We start from the raw sequence: 8691 nt of genomic DNA, 5'->3' as shown, positions 1-8691 counted from the left end.
TCGTTGGTGGAGTAACCGTTGGGGCTGTATTACAGTAGCTCGTTGGTGGAGTCTGGCGCCCGATTTTGTTCTTCTCGAGGAAGCTAACCCCGCTACAGTATACCTTCGGAAGAGAACTGCTGGCCGTGTATGCTGCTATCCGACATGTTCGCCATTGCCTGGAAGGTGGGTTTTTCGTCCTCACCGACCACAAGCCGCTTGCGATTGCTAAGCTCCGATGATGGAGCGCACACAGCGCGAGAACTGCGCCAGATGTTATATATATCAGAGTTCACGACTGGCATCCGCCAAGCACGTCAGAGGCGGCGACAACGAGGTAGGGGACGCCTTCTCCCGGAATCCTATCAACGCCATCGTGCCTACACCACAGGTTGATTTTCCGCTTTGGCAGCAAACGCGAAGGCGACGAGCTAAAACACCTCTTGACCGCGATCACTGCCCTTAATCTCAAGTGGTTCCCCATCCCCGGATCCCAGGACAATGTTTGCTGTGACACAAGCGTTAGCAGAACTCGCCCGTTCGTGTCTGCGAGTCTCCGTCGCAACGTGTTCGAATCCTTGCACAAACTGTCTCATCCAGGTATTAGAGCCACCCAAAGACTTGTGACGGCAAGATTTGCCTGGCCATGCGTGAACCTGGACGTCCGACGCTGGGCACGTGAATGTGTAGCTTGCCAGCGCTCCAAGATACAACGTCAAACCTCGACAGCACTGGGAACACTTCCAACGCCGGATTCTCGCTTTCATCATGCCCACCTGGACATCGTCGGCCTACCGCCATCCTGCCACGCAGAGGCCTACCTGCTGACTTGCGTGGACAGATTCACCCGCTGGGCGGAGGTCATCCCTATCGCAGACATCATCGCCGAGACGGTTGCGAGTGCTTTTTAACACGAAAGTGTTTTATGCCGGGGTCCACCAACACTTCAGTGGCGTATTTCCGTCACGGAAATGACGTGGAAAAAATATACACAATCAGATGGCAAAGAAAAAAAGGTACCGTCAACGGGTATCGAACCCACGACCGCTCGGTCCGCAACAACAGATGCCTGGCACGCCATCCACTGCGCCACGGTCACAGACTCTGGAGAATTTACGAACGTGCCTTTTATATCTACCACTCTCCCGGTCGGCTGGGTGGTGTTGACCTCTGGGAGTGGTAAGGTAAAGTAATTCGTCATTGCTGTGGCCTACGCGACTAGCACCTGCAACGCGTTACGCGTCCGTCCCATTCGGCGCGTTTTCAATAGAAGTTTAATTTTGTCAATGCCTTAACACACCGCGAGGTGGCGACCTTTGCCCAAGCGTCGTAAAAGCGTCGGCCTCGCTCAGCATCACGCTAATACAAACAAAAAAAATCACAGCATATCCACGGAGTGAATGATGATGAGTGGGCGAAGCTGCGGAGGTTCATCGGTAAACCGTGAATCTTCCGTGAATTCCGCCCAGTACATCATCACCGACGTGAGATCGGGAGCGTTTATACTAAAGGTTCGATGATTTATGACCAGGGTGTCGGAACGGAACGAAAACCGAAAACGAAAAACGAAAAAAACGATATTATGTACCGGAACGAAAACGTAACCGAAACTTTATCTATTATTTCGTTCCGGAGTGAAAACGAAATTTTTTCAATCGTTTTTCGGTTCACGAGAACACTTCGCGATCCGGAGCAACTGAGCTCGTGCAATGTGAGCATATCTCAGGGTACGGTATTAGCGCGTACCTCAGGCAGGAATTCCAAAGCAAAGATATGTTGAAATTGTGCGAAAAACAAAAACAGTGGCAACCAGAGATGTTTATATTAACGCAAGTGGATTTTTGCGCGCCTGTCACGCAGGCCAGCGTAGAGAGGGCATTGTCGGCGCTGAAGTTTGTTACAGCGAAAGCTGTTATGAGATCACAAAAGCTGATTTTGGCGCCATAGTTGTCCACCGCCGCCGGTGTCCATGACCGCTATCGCGTGATGTAAAAAAAAATAAATGAGAAACAAATTTCCAGGATCGGATGGCATTTCAACCCGCGCCCTCTGCGTGGCAGTCGGGTCTTCCACCACAGTGCCACGCTAGTGCTTCTATGCTTGCGAGGAACGCTTGACAAGCGTGAGTGCTGACGAGCAGTGCGGCTCAGTGTTCCGTATTCGATACAAAGGCACAAGGTGCCGGAGCGGTGCACTGTTCCAACTAATACCAGCAGATCTAGAGGGTCTTATTCCTCATTAACCAAATCTTATTTTTCTCCATATTCACAATCGCTCCAGACGCGTGGCAAAACTGCTTAGTCTTCTTGAATACTACTTTTGTCAGCATAAAAATACGCTACGTCGTCATTTTAGCATTAACACATTTAAGCATAAACAATATTAAAACACCACCATTCCTTCAAACATGCTGACCATGCAAATAGGTAGCGGGAGAACTGCCCCTATGGGAATTAGTAGGGCGGTTGTACTGCACGAGATATGTAACCAAGCTACTATCCCTCGACCTTGGTAACCTGTTTTGCGTACTCTTGCAGTTCTTAATGCATCTGATAACATCAGCTTTATGGAGCGTTCATTCGTAACTCAATAAAACTATCAAAATGCCTTTTTTACGTGGAGGAATTACATTGGTGGAATTGAACTGCCTGGCCATTCCAGGAGTGCGAATGGGCTAAGTTTTTTTCATTCCGAGGAATTGAAAGGAATGGGATTGTGGCAAGTTCTAATTCCCCGCAATGCAATTAAAATGGAATGGAGGCACCCATTCCGTCACACTGCTTCCCACCCACTGCAAAGTGCTACGCCATAATTCTTTATCATCATCAGCCACAGCGCAAAGTGCACATAATGCCTTACAGAGCGTGTACCACGAGACTCCGAAGACTGACGAAAAATGGCATAGTGGGAACTTCTCTACTTCAGAATAATTGGGATGATTTATGGCGTAGTGGGTACCTTGCATGTGTACTTGTATTATTGCCCTAAGAGACTCTCCAGCGGGCTCTACAAAGTCCGCTCTTCCAGCTTTTGTTGTGATTGTGCTGCGTGTGTCGCGCAGGCCTGGCGATCTCTTTATCAGAACAGCGGTCTCGCACATAAGAGAGCCCACTCAATGACGTGCTGCTTCTGAGATCGTGCTCACTCCCTTGACACAAAGCATTGTGCCCACTAAAAAATTCCTATTTTTCTTTTGAGAAAATAAATACGATGACTTTGAAATTAATACTGGTTTGTATAGTTGGTCGAAATACGTGGTACAGTTACTTCCGCTCCTCTGAAGAACGTATTTTACCTTTGTCCCACTTCCCTAAGAGGAGGGCAAGTATCTACATCACAAATCCAATGTTCGTTATGGTTACCTTAACTTCAAATTTTTCCATAAAAAAAAACCGTTACGAACCGTTACGGAACATTTTTTTTTCGTTCCGGAACAGAAACGGAATGGAACTTTTTGCGGTGGAACGAAACTAAAACCGAAACGAAAAACATTTCGTTCCGACACCCTGGTTATGACGACTTGCAGCTCACTTTAATTTTACATGTACGCTGTGAATTTTCATTGTTTAGAAAACCATTGCTTTAGAAAACATCTGGCGTCTTTTCGTTAAGCAGCTGGCGTCTTTTCGTTTTGCTTTAGAAACATCTGGCGTTCTTTCGTTTTGCTTTTAGAAAACATCTGGCGTCTTTCGTTGGTTTATTTTATCAATCAACGGCGTTTTGAACAAAATTTTTATTGTTTAGTCACGCACAGGAGAAATCTCACCAGGCACTACCTTGGAGGTAAACAATGGCTGCTAATGGGAATGAGAGACAGAAGTCGGCTTTTAGCTAACACTTACACTTCTACTTCTACTAACGTTTCCTACTGGAACATGCCAATGGCTGCTAATGGGGAATGAGAGACAGAAGAAGTCGGCTTTTAGTTAACGCGCACGCTGCGAATTTTTTATTGTTCAACAACGCACTGGAAAAATCTCCCACCGGCACCACCTTGGAGGTCAAGATCTGGTACTAGCGTTACGACTGGTTACGCACTACGACTACGACAACTACGAGGGACGAACGGGTGCCGCTTTAAAGAGCTTCGCCCCTAAAATAGCTCTGCGACGCGCGCCTGCCTCACCTGGCTGTAACAGCGCGTTCCATGCTCACGCGCTCGCCCCGAGAAAAATCGCGGCCGGGCTACCGGGGCGGCAGGACGCGCTTTGCGTTTCCCTCTAGTCCGGCCGTGGTGTTCAATCACATTTTAACATGCCGCGGGATGGCGACCAAGTTCTGCGTCCAATAGGCGACGCTCTTCTGGCTATCACACCTCGTTGTCTGATTACGCTTTCACCGTTAACAACTACAGCTACCACAAGGGTTTGTTTAATTATTTAACATGGACGTTAGTCGTCGGGATGGAGATGTACCCCCAATCATCAAAGTGGGGGCATACACGCTAAACGGCGCCATTAGCTGCCAGACATCAATATACATTGTGCAAACTCTCTTATATTAATGTACAGTAAGCATTCAGTTATTTCTGTAAGGGCATGCTTTACTTTCGTGTTATTCCGATTCCTATGACGGAGGAATCAACCGTGTTTTTTTACTGTACCACTGGGTAGCCCGCTTCGGCGTGCTCCCCCCCCCCCCCCCCCCGATAACAACGGACCATGGCCGACATTTCGAATCCGCCCTTTTCACTGCTATCAGTCAGCTCATGGGAACCTCACGCATACGTACGACGGCGTGCCACCCCATGAGCAAAGGCATAGTCGAGCGCTTTCACCGTCAGCTGAAGGCCGCGCTCGTGGCAACCGAGGAACACATGGGTGGATGCCCTCCCGCTCGTCCTGTTGAGCATAGGGTCCACCAAAAGGACATTGGCTGCAGCGCCGCTGAATTGGTCTACAGCACGACACTAAGGCTGCCGGAAGAGCTCTTTTCTTTACACACGGCCATAGGCGGAGAGTGCGGGGGGCTGGGGGGCTTGGGCCCCCTCCCCCCCCAACTGCCTCATGGAGGGTAGAGCACCCCTCCCCCTTGGCGCCAACCGAGGATATTTTTTAAGAGCCTGTCTTAGGTCCCCGTCCATGGACAACATACTGTTGGCCGTCCTGTCTGGCAACTATTTCAGAGGAGACTGTTCATGCCCGCTTCTTTTTCATTTCAGGCATTTAAAGTTCGGCTCATGTGGCAGTGACAAGTCAAACATTCAGTGGAAAATGCCCCTCAAACGAATTTGTACGTGCAGAATATGTTGTGTTGATGAACAACTGAAGCGACGACTTAAGCTTTGACAAATTAAAAAATTCACCGACGATTACGTACGGTACTACCTAATTCGCTGAGCGCAGCTCCTTGTTCGGGCAACGCCAGCTGTGTTTGAAGTTTTGACTATCCGCAGTTGTAGCAATGTAACATTCATTACATATTGCCACAGAAACTGCAAGCGCTCGAGTGCTACGCACACCACTCTGTGCATTGCAGGTGTCGCGAACCAAGTGAAACGCCGACAGCCCCTTTACGACAAGCGAAGCCAGCCGCAGTGCACGTGCCAACCCTGCATGCGCACAAGCTCCGACTGAGGGGCCAGGGCGCGCGACGGAGGAAGAAAGCGAGGTTAGAGGCCAGTATCGCGTGATATCAACAGACTCCGCGTTCGCTCTCTTTCGTCCTCGTTCGCGCTATCGGTTACGCCGCCGACGCCAACGGCGATGCCGCTCATCGCAGGAACGGACGCCTAAGAGCTGCGCTCTAATTGTCTTGAACCCCGTAACGAATGGTTTTGAGAACACAAAAATGCTACTGAGAATACAAAGCAATCCTGACACAGTCAGTCAGTGAATGCTTTCGAACAAACATACTCTCCAATAAAAAACGGGTATTTTCTTTGTTGCCTACAAATTGGTACCCTTCGACATGCCTGCTTATAAAGGTGCCGAGAAAATATGGTACGCATTTTTTATTTATCAGTGAAGGGTTTTACTAAAAGTTCGGTCACCAATGAGCAACTCCATTACTCGTCCAGAAAACAACCTTTCGCAGAAAGATTCGTAACCGTAGCTTCGCACAAGGTGTAGTGGTAGCAAATGGTATTTGCTACCAAATGGTATTTGCTACCACCTGAGGATTACTTTCGGCCACCTTGAATTGAATTCACTGGCATATTTAAAGCTTCCCGTGCCAGCGTTAGCCTACTCTTTCCTGTCATGTGCATGTTTTAACAAAGTAAAACCTATTAATGAAAAGAAATTCGTCAGATCCCACACATTGCAGGAATCGATTTTACGCGGTGCAGTCAACAAGTAGGAGCGCACGCGACCTTCTTCGCTTTGAGCCAAGAGTTACGAGGTGGATCGATGTGTTTTTGTAAATTGAAAAATAAATATGTAGACTCCCACTTACAGATCTTCATTCTAAAGTTACATTAAAGGAGCACTGACATCAAATTTCAAAGTCGAGATGTGCCCTTCATTCGACTGCTCGGTATGCATAGGTCTTCTTGGCCAAATTTCAATGGCGTTCGTCGCGTGCAAGTAGTATTATTTCGAGGGCAAACAGCGTACAAAAGCTCAACGGGAGATTGATCACGCTGCGACATCGACACTAGTGCTACCCGTTCGGTGTGATACATTCCGACCATACCATCCTGAGTGACGATACGCTAGTAACAATGAAGTCGACGATCTGAGTCTATTTATTGCGGCGCCGACGCCAGGCGACGCTCTCACTCCCAGCCAGTGGCTCTCCTTGCGGTCCCGATCCGTGCCTTCATCGTGTCGCATCGTCTGATTTTTCGTGTGATCCTCAGCGCGAGTGCGATCAATCGGAGCGGCTACGCGCCAGCATGTCGGGGAGCCGCTGCGTAGTGCGGACCTGCTCGTCGAGGCGCGGAAAAATTGGAAAGTGCGTGGCGTTTCATGCATTTCCAAGCCGCGAACCTCAACGCAGCCACACTTCGTACGCGCCGTTGGACCAAGGGATGGGACACCCGTGATCAACAGCCGCATTTGCTCGCTGCAATTGCGGCGGGCTGCTACAGGGTGAATCCTGTGTTGGCGAAGCATTTGGGTCTGCCTGGCAATACGAGGCCCCTTCTCGAGGCGGGGGCTAGCCTTATTCCAGTTGAAAGCAGCGATTCACTCGCCAAACGTCCGCGATATGAGGTGCATAGTTAGTGTTCTTGTGCTCCGACAGTACGGCCGGGGCTCATAAATACAGTGCATTTAACGCAGAGCTGGGCAGGCGAGGATCGCGAGCTTGCCGCTTCTTCCAGATCGTTGTTATCATCACTTGTCGATGTTGACCGCGACGACGGCGACGACGACGATGTTGGCGACAGGATGGATGGATGGATGGATGGATGCTATGAGCGTCCCATTTATAACGGGACGGTGACAAGTGTGCCACCATGCTCGAAAAAAAAAACCTTTACTCTCTTTTTTTAGCGTTGGCTTAGTTTCTTTACTTCAATGAAAACTATTTTACTCCAGAAGAAAAAAAAAACCTTAAGTTTTCAGCTCCGTTCTGTGCCCTTTACGGCAGAATGTCCTTATTTTTTTTCCCAATATTTATTTTTGTCCTTTCTCTCTAGTTTTCTGCCACCAATACTCTAACCGTCTATTACTTATTTCAATCGCGGGTGTGTTCAGCTTTCCATTGTCTCTAAAACCCGAGGCGTCATGTAGGCTCGTGCCCAAACGTACACCTGGGTGGATGTCTCCACATTCAATCAGAACATGCTCCACCGTTTCCTGATCTTCCCCGCAGCACGTGCATTGTTCTTCTTCTTTACTGAATCTCGCTTTATAACTACCCGTTCTAAGGCAACCCGATCTCGCTTCAAACAGTAAAGCGCTTCCCATTGAATTGTCGTAAGATTCCTCCCTCCTTATTTCATTTTTGCCCTTTCGGTAGTTACTCAAAGCCGGTTTTTTCTCCATAGCTGCCATCCAGTAAATCCTCTCCGCCTCTCTGACTTTTCGCTTAACGCTCTTTGTTGACATACTGCTTACACTACCAGCCGTATATTTACTAGTGAGCCTCCTAGTTCTTTTTCTCCACTGTGTGTCCACGCTCTTCCTATACAAGTAACGGAACACCTTCTCTGCCCATCTACTCTCCTTCATATTCCTTAGCCTTTCTTCGAACCTTATTTTGCTCTGAGCCTCCCTCGCCTCAAAACCTGCCCATCCCATATCGCCCTTTACGGCCTCATTTGTCGTCTTCCCGTGAGCACCCAACGCGAGGCGTCCCACAGTCCTTTGATTTATATCCATTCCCGATTGCACCTCTGCCCTCATGCACACCACTGAGTTCCCAAAAGTAAGCCCCGGAACCATTACACCTTTCCACAGACCTCGAAGCACCTCATACCTATTGTATCCCCACAATGCTCTGTGCTTCATTATTGCAGCATTCGTCTTTCCTTTTGCTGCTGAGGCTTTTTCCTGTACCTCCATGTACCTGTCACACTCATTTATCCATACTCCGAGGTACTTGTATTCGCTCACCCTCGGTATTTCTTGGCCCTGTATTGACACCGCCTGATCACAAGGGTCATTGAATACCATCAATCCACATTTTGTTACACTAAATCCTAGTCCTAGAGCTTCCCCTTCCCTTCCGCATATATCCGCCAGCTGCTGTATATCCTCTCGACTGTCAGCAAATAAGACAATATCGTCAGCATAAAATAATCCTGGAAGCTTCTGCTCAATC

This window comes from Rhipicephalus sanguineus, chromosome 6 (genome assembly GCF_013339695.2).
Source record: "Rhipicephalus sanguineus isolate Rsan-2018 chromosome 6, BIME_Rsan_1.4, whole genome shotgun sequence".
NCBI lineage: Eukaryota > Metazoa > Arthropoda > Arachnida > Ixodida > Ixodidae > Rhipicephalus > Rhipicephalus sanguineus.
Note: the sequence above shows the minus strand (reverse complement) of the source record.